Genomic DNA, 16,345 nt, shown 5'->3' with positions numbered 1-16,345 from the left:
ACTGGCATTACAGGTGTGAGCCACTGCACCCGGCTGATTTTTTACCCATGAAATAAGCTTGTGATTATAATGGGGCTTCTCAAACCATTTGCACCTGGAGTTCTGTGCCAGTGTAAATGGTCCAGTTCCTTTTCTAACTGTAAACACATGTATAGCATGCTGGTTGTGTGCTTCCAATGCTGTACGTTTAGTTAAGATGAGTCTGCTCATCACAGACCAGATCAATCTTGTTTGTTGACAAAATCGGGTATCTGAACCTTCAAGGCAAAGAGCCAGGTTCTAATTAACCCAGATAACCTTGGTCTGGCCAGGTCTCTGGCAGACAGCAAGATGACCTCCCTACCAACTCCCTGACCTGTTCCAGGAACATATCTTCAAAATATTATTTTCTAAGTAGGATCAGGAGAAACTGTGGAGATCCTTAATGGATTCTGCCATGGCCTAATAAGAACAGAGAACCAGAGGGGTTAGATACGGAAGAATATGAGACAGATGGGTTAATCTAAAGGATGATAGCAGGAAAATGAGAGGGCCAGCAGCATTCTTACCTAGGAAGTACTGGGCACTTCAGAATTTAATATCCCCATAAGAAAGTTGTTTGAGGAGACACAGAACTGACTTACTGAAATGAAGAGTAGCACAACCAGTGTTTTTAAATAGGAAACTTTTCATCTTGACTTCTCCTTTTTTTTTTTTTTTTTTTTTTTTTTTGAGACAGAGTCTTGCTCTATCGTTCAGGCTGGAGTGCAGTGGCGCGATCTCGGCTTACTGCAACCTCCAACTCCCAGATTCAAGAGATTCTCCCACCTCAGCCTCCCAAGTAGCTGGGACTACAGGCACATGCCATCACGCCCGGCTAATTTTTTGTATTTTTAGTAGAGACGGGGTTTCACCATGTTAGCCAGGATGGCCTCAATCTCCTGACCTAGTGATCTGCCCACCTCAGCCTCCCAAAGTGCTAGGATTACAGGCGTAAGCCACCGTGCCCAGCCTCATGTTGACTTCTTACTACCCAAAAAGTACCCATCAAAGCACCAGAGCAATTTTTCTGAAAGTGGGATTTGCCAAGTGCCTGCACCAGAATCATCTAAGGAGCCTGTTAAAAATATGGGTTCTTGGGCCCTAGAACTACCAAATTAGAATATTGGGGATCAGAATGCAGGAATCTTCCTCCTTTAACCCTTTTTTTTTTTTGGAGACAGAGTTTCACTCCATCACACAGGCTGTAATGCAATGGCTCGATCTTGGCTCACTGCAACCTCCACCTCCTAGGTACTAGCAATTCTTCTGCCTCAGCCTCCCAAGTAGTTGGAATTGTAGACGCGCACCACCATGGCTGGCTAATTTTTGTATTTTTAGTAGAGACAGGGTTTCGCCATGTTGGCCAAGCTGGTCTTGAACTCCTGACCTCAGGGTGACCCGCCCACCTCCGCCTCCCAAAGTGCTGGGATTACAGGCCTGAGCCACTGTGCCCGGCTTTCTTCCTTTAATCTCTATTAAGCAAGCTCCCAAGTGCTTCTCTGTCCTCTCAAGTTTAAGATGCTCTATACCAAGTGAAGGGAAGTATACAGAAAAAGTAGAGGGAACAGTTCCCCTACCCAAAGGGTGACCAAGGGACAATGGTGGCAGCAGGGTCACTCAGATTGGCCACTCAGGCAGGCAGGACAAAAGTGTAATGCAGACTTTCCTAAGAGAAGGAACAGGCCCGACTGTCCAAGATAGGCCCGCTGCTCCACCACCTTGAAAGTAGTTTTTTTAATGCTCTTTAGCAAAATTGGCATAATTAAGTAAAAGGAGCACTCTGGAATTCTCTGTTTCTCTCTCTCTCTCTCTCTCTCTCTCTCTCGGCAACATGGCAAGACCCCATCTCTACTAAAAATACAAAAAAATAGCCTAGCATAGTGCTGCACACCTGTGGTCCCAGCTACTCAGAGGCTGAGGTGGGAGGATTGCCTGAGCCTGGGAGACAGAGGTTGCAATGGTCCAAGATGGCACCACTGCACTCCAGCCTGGGTGACAGAGCAAGACTCTATATCTCAAAAAAAAAAAAAAGAAAAGAAGAAAAAGAAAAAAATGTCAGGCCGGGCGCCGTGGCTCACGCCTGTAATCCCAGCACTTTGGGAGGCCGAGGCGAGCAGATCACGAGGTCAGGAGATCGAAACACAGTGAAACCCGGTCTCTACTAAAAATACAAAAAATTAGCCGCGCGCGGTGGCAGGTGCCTGTAGTTCCAGCTACTGGGGAGGCTGAGGCAGGAGAATCGCTTGAATCCGGGAGGAGGAGGTTGCAGTGAGCCAAGATCATGCCACTGCCCTCCAGCCTGGGTGACACAGTGAGACTCCCTCTCAAAAAAAAAAAAAAAAAAAAAATTTCAAATCCTTTGACTCAACAATTATTCCAAGAAATGTATCCTAACAAAGAGAGTGGAAAAAATGCTAAAAGATGTATAACAAGTATGTGCGTCAACGTCATTTACCATAACAAAAAATTAGAAACTTTCTAATTTGAATTATTTCAATCGTGATGCATGCAACTCCTCCATCCTCTTCTAACAGAAACCATCTCGCTCACTTACTCTGGCCTTAGGGTATTCTCTGAGCAAAGGATGGTTGCTGAATGAGTCAGGAGCAGGGACCAGAACCATAGTCTAACCAAAAACCTAGACTTCGCCTGACCCAAAAAGCCCAGCCCAGAGGGTTAATACTGATTAATTAGGCCAATTAGACTTTCTCTTTTTATAATTTAACAGGAAAAGATGGAGTTAGCCAAGTGGAATTTATGCATTTTCCCTTATAAATGAGTTATATATTAAGTTATATATTAAAACCTCAGGCAGTAAAATGATTATTTGCAAATATGCCTAATGTATTAAAGTTATTTTCCAGAAAAAAAATGTTAACAACACTGTTGTTTTATTCATTAATGTTTCAACCACTTCCCAGTTAAATTAGTTACGGTAGGTGGTCAACATATTCTTTCAATTGACAGCAGGGGAAATAAGTGTTGATACTATTCTCACGAAGTTAACTATCCTGGATTTAAAGCTCACTAGAATTGGCCTCTGTGGGAAACAAATATTGGCTCTGTTGCCAAAATCAGAGACTGGATTTCTAATGAATAGGTTTCTTTTGCACAGGTAATATAGATTTTAAAGAAACCACATGGTCTCATTAAAGGTTAATGTAAATGTGAAATTACTACCCTGAAGTTCCATCAACCACTTTGTCAATTTTTAGATAAATCAGTTTCTCAAATAAAGCTCTATATAATATCTTTATTTAATGATTATTATTTTTTATTTATTTATTTTTGAGGAATTTCACTCTTGTTGCCCAGGCTGGATGCAATGGCGCCATCTCGGCTCACCGCAACCTCCGCCTCCTGGGTTCAAGCGATTCTCTTGCCTCAGCCTCCCGAGTAGCTGGGATTACAGGCATGCACCACTATGCCCAACTAATTTTGTGTTTTTAGTAGAGATGGGGTTTCTCCATGTTGATCAGGCTGGTCTTGAACTCCAGACCTCAGATGATCTGCCCGCCTCAGCCTCCCAAAGTGCTGGGATTACAGGTGTGAGCCACCACGCCCGGTCTATAATATTTTTTAAATGTGCTTTAGTCAGCTTCTCCTGAATGGACAAAGGCCAGGCCTTCAGTATTCAATATTTAAATGTTTTACACATTCTAAAATACATATTAATAAAATAAATACTGCATTTTACGAAAGTGGAGAACATGCTAATAAATGTTGCAAAATTATTTAGTTGTAAACAATCATCCACACTGATGCAGACTTCTGAGGCCATTCACTAAATACATACGTATTGCAGAGATCATGGTGGGCCAAAATAAATAGGAAGTAAGAGTCCAGTCTCCTGCAGGCCTCTGTGACCTCACCAGCAGCATCACACCTGCTTAGATGTTCAGCTGAGATCTCTACCTAAACTGGAAGATCTTCTTATGTTGCCTCTCCAGGTTTGGCTTCTTGCTTCAGAAAATGATACCAATCATAATCTCTGCTCCATCTATTGTTCAAATATCAAAATGTCAGAAATAGGCTTCAGCTGTTAATCAGCTGTATTGAATTTCTGTTCTTCAGGATATAAGTTCTCTGCACTTTAATTCGTATCAAAGCCCAATTGTGAGGAATGCTATTCATCAAAGACTGCATGGAGGACTGCAAGGCCATTTACTCTTTAGACATGTTATTTTTCCCTCCTTGGATTTTTCCCTTGGATCAAATCAGACTATCAGAAATGTTCAAACTTAAAACATGAAGAGTTCCCTTTCTGAAGAGGATTTTTTGGCATTATGTTCTCTATCTGTATATGGGATTTTCTAAGAAGGAGCCACCGTCTTTTGTCGGTTGAGGATGACTCGGTGTTTTCTTTATGAGAAGCCATGAGAGAAGTTTCTGTTGGGCCGTAACTGCTTTGCTTCTGTCTTGCAAAAACTAAGAGGAATCTTTTTTTTTTTTTTTTTTTGAGACAAAGTTTTGCTCTTCTTACCCAGGCTGGAGTGCACTGGCACAATCTTGGCTCACTGCAACCTCCGCGTCCCGGGTTCAAGTGATTCTCCTGCCTCAGCCTCCCAAATAGCTGGGATTACAGGCACACACCACCATGCCCAGCTAATTTTTGTATTTTTAGTAGAGACAGGGTTTCACCATGTTAGTCAGGCTGGTCTCAAACTCCTGACCTCAGGTGATCCTCCCACCTTGGCCTTCCAAAGTGCTGGGATTACAGGCGTGACCCACCGCACCCAGCCCTAAGAGGATTCTTATTAATCACATTTTTTCCCCAGCTCCTTAGAAGCTCAGGATCACACTTGTAGGCTACCGCTAGCTGCGATTGTGTGTTGACTATACCCTTAGTTTGATTTTATTTCCCATCTTAAATTTCTCATTGCTCTCATTTCAGCTATGAGACAGGGAAGAAAGAGGGGAAGGAGAGAGGGAGGGAAAGAGAGAAGTCCAGGATAAGAGAAAGATAAACTGAAAGTTCTGGTTAATATGTCATTTGTTGATTCCTTTTGCGTACAAATAGAAGTGCCATGTCCACCTTATAAACACTAAGATGACTTTCATCTTAGTACAAAGTATTTGTACCAAGAGGATCTCAGAACTAAAAGAGAGAGAGAGAGAAAAAAAAAAACCAAAAAACTTTGTCATTATTTTCATCCATCCTGTCCATATAATTTAATCAGATAATTTTGGTTAATGAGTAGATATCCATTCCATTAGCTTTAAGTCACGTGGAGATGGTGGATTATAAGGAAAACTGTAACTGCAACCAGAAAGTCCTCAGGCTCCCAGGTAGCCAAGTACACCTTCTTTTCTTCATAACTTTGACTTACAAGTGGTATCGTTAGAGGCGTGTGAACCAGAGCAACTACATGTAAAATAGAAGCTGGGTAAAATAAGGCTGAAACCTACTGGGCTGCATTCCCAGACGGTTAAGGCATTCTAAGTCACAGGATGAGATACGAGGTCAGCAGGAAATACAGGTCATAAAGACCTTGCTGATAAAACAGGTTGCAGTAAAGGAGCCAGCCAAAACCCTCCAAAACCTAAATGGCCACGAGAGTAACGTCTGGTCATCCTCACTGCTACACTCCACCAGTGCCATGACAGTTTACAAATGCCATGGCAACGACAGGAAGTTACCCTATATGGTCTAAAAAGGGGAGGCACGAATAATCCACTCCTTGTTTAGCATATCATCAAGAAATAACCATAAAAATGGGCAACCAGCAGCCTTCGGGGCTGCTCTGTGTATAGAGTAGCCATTCTTTTATTCCTTTACTTTCTTGGGTTTTTTTTTTCTTTCTTTCTTTCTTTTTTTTTTTTTTTTGAGATGGAGTTTCGCTCTTGTTGCTCAGGCTGGAGTGCAATGGTGCCATCTCGGCTCACCGCAACCTCCGACTCCCGGGTTCAAGCGATTCTCCTGCCTCAACCCCCTCTCCCCCCGCCCTCACACCCCCCCGCCCCAGTAGCTGGGATTACAGGCACGGCCACCACCCCAAGTTAATTTTGTGTTTTTAGTAGAGACGGGGTTTCTCCATATTGGTCAGGCTGGTCTCGAACTCCCAACCTCAGATGATCCGCCCGCCTCGGTCTTCTAAAGTGCTGGGACTACAGGTGTGAGCCACTGCACCCAGTTTATTTCTTTACTTTCTTAATAAACTTGCGGCTCACATCTGTAATCCCAGCACTTTGGGAGACCGAGGCGGGAGGATCACGAAGTCAAGAGATTGAGACCATCCTGGCCAACATGGGGAAACCCTATTTCTACTAAAAATACTAAAATTAGCCGGGTGTGGTGGCACGCCTGTAGTCCTAGCTCTTCAGGGGGCTGAGGCAGGAGAATAGCTTGAACCCAGGAGGCAGAGGTTGCAGTGAGCCGAGATGGCGCCATTGCACTCCAGCCTGGCAACAGTGCGAGACTCCGTCTCAATGAAATGAAATAAAAAATAGATAAACTTGCTTTTGCTTTGGACTGCGGACTTGCCCTGATTTCTTTGTTGCGTGAGATCCAAGAACCCTCTCTTGGGGTCTGGATCAGGACTCCTGTCCTGTAACATATTTCTGGCGACCACAGAAGGGACTACAGTGCAGAAACCCCCGACCCAGCGGCTACCTTTGGGTAAGTGTTGGGGTCTGGTAACATCTTTCTCATGAACCATAAAAGGGACAATACTGAGGAGACCCCCTGACCCAAAGGAAATAGACTGCAGCACTGATTGGACGACTTTGGGTAAGTGATGGGGTACCCAGATAAAGAATGGGATCGGGTTAGAGGCCCAACTTAGGAGAGTTAGAGTCTCTTCTAAAACAAAGTGCATTAGAGGTCCCTCTTAATAAAAGGCAAGGATGCAGCCAGGCATGTTGGCTCACGCCTGTAATCCCAGCACTTTGGGAGGCCGAGGCAGGCAGATCACAAGGTCAGGAGTTCGAGACCAGTCTGGCCAAGATAGTGAAACCTCATCTCCACTAAAAATAAAAAAAGTTAGCCGGGTGTGGTGGTGTGCACCTGTAATCCCAGCTACTCAGGAGGCTGAGGCAGGAGAATAGCGTAAACCCAGGAGGCAGAGGTTGCAGTGAGCCGAGATAGCGCTATTGCACTCCAGCCTGGGTGACAGAGCAAGACTCTGTCTGAAAAAAAAAGACAAGAACGCTTCTCCGACCTTAGGGTTAGAGGCCCAACTTAGAAGAGTTAGAGTCCCTTCAAAGATTTAGGGTATTAGAGGCCCCTGTCAGTAAAGTCCCTCTAGGCTAAGAACAGGTTCGGCACTATGGGATGCTATTCTCTTTGGATTAATCTGCTTTGCACTGTTTGCTGATGGCTGTGGGTGACAGTGTTAGGCATGTACAGGATCATGGAACATGGGGAGCTTTTTCCTCCCCAGAAGGGGAAACTTGAGAGCTGATGGCACTGCTGGAAAAGATCCCTTTGCTACTGACAAGCGGCCGCCTGAACTTTTCATTGTCGGCTGCAATGAGTGGGTCTTTTCTTTGGCTCCCTAAGCTCTTCACCTTCCCCACCCTGCCGCAGATAATACTTTCCTTCTCTAATTTTCCTTTCTCTTTTCTGTTACTCAGGGCAACCATCTTGCCCAGAGACCACGTGTTGAAACTCCAAATCAGAGGTTGGATCAAAGGTGACGGGCCTGGCTGGGCACGGTGGCTCACACTTGTAATCCCAGAACTTTGGGAGCCTGAGGCTTGGGATCACGAGGTCAGGAGTTCGAGACCAGCCTGGCCAACATAGTAAAACCCCATCTCTACTAAAAATACAAAAATTATCTGGGTGTGGTGGCGGGCGCCTATAATCCCAGCTACTTGGGAGTCTGAGGCAGGAGAATAGCTTGAACCCGGGAGGCAGAGGTTGCAGTGAGCCGAGAACGTGCCACTGCACTACAGCCTGGGCAACAGAGTGAGACTCTGTCACAAAACACAAAAAACAAACAAAAAATGACGAGGTTCATCTAGGGGCAAATTTAAGCCTTGTCAGTTTGATATTGGTTGCTAAGCAGAGTGGCTAATATCTATGTTTTATCACACATATTTTGCTCTGGCCAAAATGAAAAAAAATGTAATTTCCCTTTATGATGCGGCTTGGCCCCCAGGGCGATGGTGCCACAAGCCTGATCAGTAGTGCTGCTCAGGGAAAGGGAACCCAGAAGCCTGGTGTGCTGGCAAAAGGGTAAGAATTTCCTACCAGTCAGATTTCTGGCTTATCTCTCTGTACAGATGGTTTGATGAATGGTTAAAACAAAACAAAACAAACAAACAAACAAACAAACAAAAAACAGTGCTTATTTCCTCTGTAAAGTTTTGATTAATGTGAAAAGAATTCTAAGGCTAGTCTTAAGCTGGTGTATTTTGTGCTATGAATTTGTTTTTCTGTGTTGAAGGGTATTTTAGGATAAAACACGGACTTGGAACACCTGTAAGCCCACTTTCCAAGACCACCCAGCAAGCTGGTCAGTAACAAGCTTGGCTGCAGGTCCCTGAAACAAAAAAACTGGATGAAGTCTCCACGTTTTTTTATGTTCTTGGGAGCTTGACCTTTTAACCATGTGGCAGTACTTTATTTTGGTCTCTGCCATCAGGGAACAGGAATTTTAGGATTTATATCATATTCATCTCTAAAAATCATATTAAATTGTTAAAAGCCTTTGGAAGCTCAAAATTAACTACTCTAGGCTCGTTCCAGGAAAAGAAGTGGGGACTGCCCATGCTGTAGGTCAGAAGCTGAGATTTTACACTTTCACAGTGGTGGTCCAGGTTTGATTCCCCACCTAGGAAGTAAGTCGTTTCTGGTTTAATATCTGCGTAAACTTGTCTATTCTCTTCTCCTCCACAGACTGTCTTACATTTTCCTTTCTCTATGTACCTGGGAGATTACCTTTGGTAAGTTTAAAAAGCCAGAAATATCTGCCATTTGGCATAAGAAATTCTAAAGGAACTTTAATAAAGAGTGCTATGGTTAAAATCAGTTTAATTAAAAGTGGATATTCAAGCTCTAACAGCCTGGACTCCTTGGGAAAAACAGGAGGCACAGGAGACCCCTTTCCTGGCCATGTTCTTCCAAGGGCTCCACCATAAAGCCATTAATGCAATTAAGAAACTTAAAAACCAGGCTGGGCATAGTGGCTCACACTTGTAATCCTAGCAGTCTGGGAGGCTGAAGCAGGTGGATCATGAGGTCAGGAGATCGAGACCATCCTGACTAACACAGTGAAACCCCAAATCTACTAAAAATACAAAAAATTGGCCAGGCGCGGTGGCTCACGCCTGTAATTCCAACACTTTGAGAGGCCGAGGTGGGCAGATCACCTGAGGTCAGGAATCCCAGACCAGCTTGGCCAACATGGTGAAACCCCGTCTGTACTTAAAACACAAAAAATTATCTGGGTGTGGTGGTATGCACCTGTAATCCCAGCTACTTGGGAGGATGAGGCAGGAGAATCAACTGAACCCGGGAGGGGGATGTTGCAGTGAGCCGAGACAGTGCCACTGCACTCCAGCCTGGGGGACAAGAGCAAGACTTCATCTCAAAAAAAAAAAAAAAAAAAAAAAATTAGCCAGACATGGTAGTGGGCGCCTGTAGTCCCAGCTACTCAGGAGGCTGAGGCAGGAGAATGGTGTGAACCTGGGCAGTGAGCCTAGATTGTGCCACTGCACTCCAGCCCAGGTGACAGAGCAACACTCTGTCTCAAAAAAAAAAAAAAAAAAAATTAAAAACTGGCAAATGAAAAATCTTACACCTACTGTAGTAATCTTCTGTCTTTCTGTGTACCTGTATATGTGTTGTGTATAATGTTTATACAAAAAAGCTCTAATTAATTGGCTTAAACAAAAATAATCACTTAAATCAAATATTTTGAAAGCATGGCCAGGTGCGGTGTCTCATGCCTATAATCCCAGCACTTTGGGAGGCTGAAGTGGGTGGATCACCTGAGATCAGGAGTTCAAGACCAGCCTGGCCAACATGGTGAAACCCCATCTCTACCAAAAATACAAACATTAGCCAGGCATGGTGGTGCCTGCTTGTAGTCCCAGCTACCTGGGAGGCTGAAGGAGGAGAATCACTTGAACTTGGGAGGCAGAGGTTGCAGTGACCCCAGATTGCGCACTGCACTCTAGCCTGGGTGACAGAGTGAGACTGGCTCAAAAAATATATATATATATTTTGAAAGCAAAATACAAACTGTAATGCCTTTTAGTTCATGTGACTTCAGTAATCTTTGGGAAATAAACACAGCTTTAAAAATTATTGATAAAAACATTTAGTCTAAATTATACAGGTCAAATATTAAGTTTGCTAAATGCTTTAAGGTCATAAACTGCTTCTTTAACTTTTAAAAATTGTTCAATGGATATCTTAAAGCCATTAGATTCTAGATAAGGCCTGCAGACATGTGGAATTAGCCATGCCCCCTAGCTATACAAAGAAGATTATAAAGAAAGAGATTTTATGTAAGAAAAGATCTTGTGTGATAAATTCTTGTTCTAAAGTAAATTGGTGGGTTGTTTAAAAGGAGGGAAGTTTAGGGCAAGTCACAAAGTCCAAGAATGTCTCAGATGGTCTGTGTAAGTCGTGAAAGGGAATTTATGCAAGAAATGTACAATTCAAAGGTTGTTAGGTCTCCTAAATGCTTCATAAAATGCCTCTATGACTCTTACTGTACAACTTGCCTGCTTAAGTAAGGTAAGGCCTGGGGCTGTGTGGAGTTAGCCTTGCCCCCTAGCTATGCTGGAGAGTCAGCCCTTATCTGCACTTCTGTGTGGTGTGTCCTAGGCTAAGCTTCACACCTAGTACACAATTAAAATGGCTTACTAACCAGGGTTTTCACCAAAAGTAGAATTGGCTAAAAGTTAACATTGTGACATGTAATTGAGACTATTGAATAAACAATTTTACATGTAAGATGTCTAAGGAAAGTAGAATGTACTTTTGGTAAAAGATTATAACAAGGCATGGGAATATGGTTTTATTGCCTAAAGGGTTAAAGAATTGTTTTAACTTAGAGTAAAGCTAAAGGTTTAAACAAGTTATGGAAGGTTTATAAAAATTAATTTTAAGAAATTCTGTATGTGAACATGTTGACTAAAGTTAAAGGGGTATTATTCAGTTTTTCCATAAATTAAATATTGGAATAAAAGCACAACAGGTTTTTCTTAGAGCACTAATCTGCTCTTTCACACACACACAAAAAAGAAGGGATTATAAAAGGTTTATAAGAATCTTACCTTACGGCGAAACATTAAAATTGGGTAAATATGTCTATAAGGTTTTATTAAAAATTGGGTTTAACATTAATAGTACATTAATGTGAAGGTGAAATTTGGCTTATTTGGTATAAAAATCATACAGGAAGCATTATCAAATGTGGAATGGTATTTTGCTTTCTTTGGACTATATTTGCATAAATGTGTTACTGGTATAAGTTCCAAAGTTATGGAAACTCCTGTAATTCTAATATGACTTAGTGTATGTTATCAGAAATTATAATTGTTATGTAAAATTTTGTGTGCCACAGAAGTAACCAAATTTCCTTGTCAATTGTGGCTTTAATAGCGGCTATCCTAAAACTTTTTATCTTCCACAGACAAGTGTTGTCTTGTTTTAATCCTCTTTAGAAGGTGGTTTATAATCAATTATAGAACTCTAACAGGTGTTCTTAAATGCAGGTTTTTCTGTAACTTTGGAGACTGTGACATCAAAATAGAGGAAAAAGCTTTCAGAACTCTCATAGAGAACTAAAATGTTAATAACTATCAAATAGAAGTTAACTACATGGGCTAAACTGAAGAAGTCTAATCTTTTTAACTTTGCTTAAAACGCTGCTGATCCTTTGTTTTGTTTTTCAGAGTCAAGAAAACTTTTCTTTCGAGCTATTTATAGCTTTTAACAGTTGAGTATATTCCTATGAACAAATTTGGAGCATATTTGTTTCTCTCTACCTGATTTCTCCCAAATTTGGAAAGTAGTTGTTGAGTATTCTTAACTTATAGCAATATAGTTATTTGCATAGGTGCAATTAGAATCTGTTTTCTTTTGTAACAGGACGCAACTGGAGAAATTGGTTATTTTGCCAAGGCTTTGACTGGAATGGTGTGTTTTTCTTTAGGGAATTAAACTTGACTTATAGAGCCAATGAAAGCCCTGTGGGGAAGTGGCCTCATACCTTGCCTACAACAGTCCCTGTGCAGGGTTTCTGACCTGTGGTGAGTAAAGAATGTCACTTTCTGACAGGTCCAGGAGCCCCAAGTTATTTTGGACCTCAAGAGGAAAGAAATTTACCCAACTCATATGTATTTGAGGTTACAAACCCATAGTTGGGCTCAGCTTTAAAAAAGTCTTATCTAAAATTCTTTCTATGGCACAGAATTACATCAAAGCCAATTTAAAAAGAGCTTCTGCTGGGCACAGTGGCTCATGCCTGTAATCCCAGCACTTTGGGAGGCTAAGGTGGGCAGATCACCTGAGGTCAGAAGGTTGAGACCAGCCTGGCCAACATGGTAAAACCCCATCTCAACTAAAAATACAAAAATTAGCTGGGCATGGTGGTGGGCGTCTGTAATCCCAGCTACTCAGGAGCCTGAGGGAGGAGAATCACTTGAACCCAGGAGGCGGAGGTTGTAGTGAACCAAGATCGTGCGATTGCACTCCAACCTGGGCAACAAGGTGAGACTCCATCTCAAAAAATATAAATATAAAATAAAAAATAAATAAAAAGATCTTATGTGAAAAATAATTATTCTTGCTGCACTTTATACAAATAATCAGGCCAAGTATAATAAAGCAAATCACTGTTACCATGATTTGTCTATAGTAAAAATGGGAAACTGGAGAGAGAAATATTATATTTCAAAAACTATGGTATACTTGTTATTAGAGTCTAGTCTCATTAGTTGTTTTTAAATTTTGCTTTTTTAATGTAGGCTAACCTTGCTTATTCCTTTTTTTTTTTTTTTTTTTTTGAGACAGAGTCTCGCTCTGCTGCCCAGGCTAGAGTGCGGTGGCACAATCTCAGCTCACTGTAACCTCTGCCTCCCAGGTTCAAGTGATTCCCCTGCCTCAGCCTCCCAAGTAACTGGGACAACAGGCAGGCACCACAACACTCAGCTACTTTTTTATATTTTTAGTAGAGATGGGGTTTCACCATATTGGCCAGGCTGGTCTCGAACTCCTGATCTCGTGATCCACCTGACTTGGCCTCCCAAAGTGCTGGGATTACAGGCGTGAGCCACTATTCCTGGCAACCCTGCTTATTCCTGTGAACCAAACAGTAATCGCTGACTGTTGCTCAGAAGAAACAAGAGGGATGGGTAATATAAACATTTGGATCAGTATTCTAATTCTGGGCACATTACAATCAGCTAAAAACCCCATATTGACTTAGTTCCAACAGTTGCCCAGTTCATGAAAGGCCTTCTAATTTAACTTGGAATAGTTTACTTATTTGCTTTACTCTTTTTTTTTTTTTTTTGAGACAGAGTTTTGCTCTTGTCGCCCAGACTGGAGTGCAATGGCATGATCTCGGCTCACTGCAACCTCCACCTCTTAGGTTCAACCAATTCTCCTGCCTCAGCTTCCCAAGTAGCTGTGATTACAGGCATGCCCACCATGCCTAGCTAATTTTGTATTTTTAGTAGAGGCGGGGTTTCGCCATGTTGATCAGGCTTGTCTTGAACTCCTGACCTCAAGTGACTTGCCCGTGTCAGCCTCCCAAAGTGCTGGGATTATAGGCATTAGCCACCGTGCTTGGCCTATTTTGCTTTACTCTTGGGGAATATATTGCCGTTGTACTTTGTGTAGGAACACAGGACAAGTTTACCGAATCTTTTCTTAAAGACTTATTAATCTTGCAGATATCACTTCTTGTTGAAACTCAAGAGTTATGAGTGTATCTTACCATACTGAAGCTTTCTGACTAAGCTCCTCTCTACCCAGAATGCAAGAGACCCTCATAGTTATGCAGGAATATCATCCCCCTATTCAGCCTGAAGAAGTTACAGAAGATGGATCTTCTTCCCTCTGCAGCCCTTAGGATTAAGGCTTCTCTTATAAAAGGGAGGGGGGAAATGTCTGAGGTTCGTGAATCACAGCAACTCCATCTTTTTTTTTTTTTTTTTTTTTTGGAGATGGGAGTCTTGCTCTGTTGCCCAGGCTGGAGTGCAGTGGTGCAATCTTGGCTCACTGCAACCTCCACCTTCTGGGTTCAAGCAATTCTCCTGCCTCAGCCTCCCCAGCAGCTAGGACTACAGGTGCGTGCCACCACGCCCAGCTAATTTTTTGTATTTTTAGTAGAGACAGGGTTTCACTGTGGTAGCCAGGATGCTCTCGATCTCCTGACCTTGTGACCTGCCCACCTCAGCCTCCCAAAGTGCTGGGATTACAGGCATGGGCCACCGGACCTGGTGCAACTCCATCTTAAATAGGAGCTGGGTAGAATAGGGCTGAAACTTACTGGGCTGCATTCCCAGGCAATTAAGGCATTCTGAGTCACAGGGTAAGATAGCAGGTAAGCACAAAATACAGGTCATAAAGACCTTGCTGATAAAACAGGTTGCAGTGGCTGGGCACAGTGGCTCACACCTGTAACCTCAGCACTGTGGGAGGCTGAGGCAGGTGGATCACCTGAGGTCAGTAGTTCAAGACCAGCAAGGCCAACATGGCGAAACCCCATGTCTACTAAAAATATAAAAATTAATCAGGTGTGGTGGTGGCAGGCACCTGTAATCCCGACTACTCAGGAGGCTGAGGCAGGAGAATCGCTTGAACCCGGGAGGCAGAGGTTGCAGTGAGCTGAGATTGCGCCACTGAACTCCAGCCTGGGCAGCACAGTAAGACTCTGCCTCAGGAAAACAAACAAACAAACAAAACAGGTTGCAGTAAAAGAGGTGACCAAAACCCACCAAAACCAAAATGGTGACGAGAGTGACCTCTGGTCATCCTCACTGCTACAGTCCCACCAGCACCATGACAGTTTACAGATGCCATGGCAATGTCAGGAAGTTACCCTATATGGTCTAAAAAGGGGAGGCATGAATAATCCACCCCTTGTTTAGCGTATGGTCAAGAAATAACCATAAAAATGGGCAACCAGCAGCCCTCAGGGCTGCTCTATGGAATAGCCATTCTTTTATTCCTTTTTTTTTTTTTTTTGAGATGGAATCTCACTCTGTCACCCAAGGTGATGTACAGTGACACGATCTCAGCTCACTGAAACCTCCGCCTCCTGGGTTCAAGCAATTCTCCTGCCTCAGCCTCCCAAGTAGCTGGGCCTTCAGGCATGTGCCACCATGCGCGGCTAATTTTTGCATTTTTAGCAGAGACAGGGTTTTCTCATGTTGGCCAGGATGCTCTTGAACTCCTGACCTCAGGTGATCCTCCCGCCTCGGCCTCCCAAAGTGCTGAGATTACAGGCGTGAGCCACTGCACCTGGCCAGAATCTTTCTTTTCTTTCTTTTATTGAGATAGATTCTCACTCTGTCACTCAGGCTGGAGTGCAGTGGTGCAATCACAGCTCACTCCAGCCTTCACTTCCCTAACTCAAGTGATCCTTGAACTTCAGCCTCCAGAGAAGCTGTGACTACAGGTGTGTGCCACCACACCCAGCTAGTTTTTATAATTTTGTGTAAAGATGAGTCTCACTATGTTGCCCAGGCTGGTCTCAAAATCCTGGGCTCAAGTGATCCCCCTACCTCAGCCTCCCAAAGTGCTGGGACTACAGTCATGAATCACCTTGCCCAGCCATCTCAACCTTTCTTAATCTCACGTGCATTTACCACATTATGTCTTATAATGTAATTTATTTATTTTTAGATAATTTATTTTTTCTTTTGAGACAGGGTTTCACTCTTGTTGCCCAGGCTGGAGTGCAATGGCGTGATCTCAGCTCACGGCAACCTCCGCCTTCCAGGTTCAAGTGATTCTCCTGCCTCAGCCTCCTGAGTAGCTGGGATTACAGGCGCCCACCACCATGACCAGCTAATTTTTGTATTTTTAGTAGATACAGGGTTTCACCGTTTTGGCCAGGCTGGTCTCGAACTCCTGACCTCAGGTAAAACCTTCATCTACCATGTACAATCTGACAGGGCAGAAACTGCATCTTCTTCATATCTGTGTCCTCAAGGTTTGCTGTGGTTCCTTTACATAGTAGTCTCAATAAGTATTCGTTCTTGACAGTGCAGAAGTTGATACATCGAGTTTTTCTGCTAACCCACCAATAAATAATAATCTTACCTGATGAGCAAAATATTGAAACACAGCCTAAATTCTTTTTTTGTAACAGTTTCCTCTCACCTTCTGATAATTTTTAGCATTTAAAAGAAT

The sequence above is a fragment of the Pan troglodytes genome, chromosome 2 (genome assembly GCF_028858775.2).
Source record: "Pan troglodytes isolate AG18354 chromosome 2, NHGRI_mPanTro3-v2.0_pri, whole genome shotgun sequence".
In the NCBI taxonomy this organism is placed as follows: domain Eukaryota; kingdom Metazoa; phylum Chordata; class Mammalia; order Primates; family Hominidae; genus Pan; species Pan troglodytes.
This window is presented reverse-complemented; position numbering follows the sequence as displayed.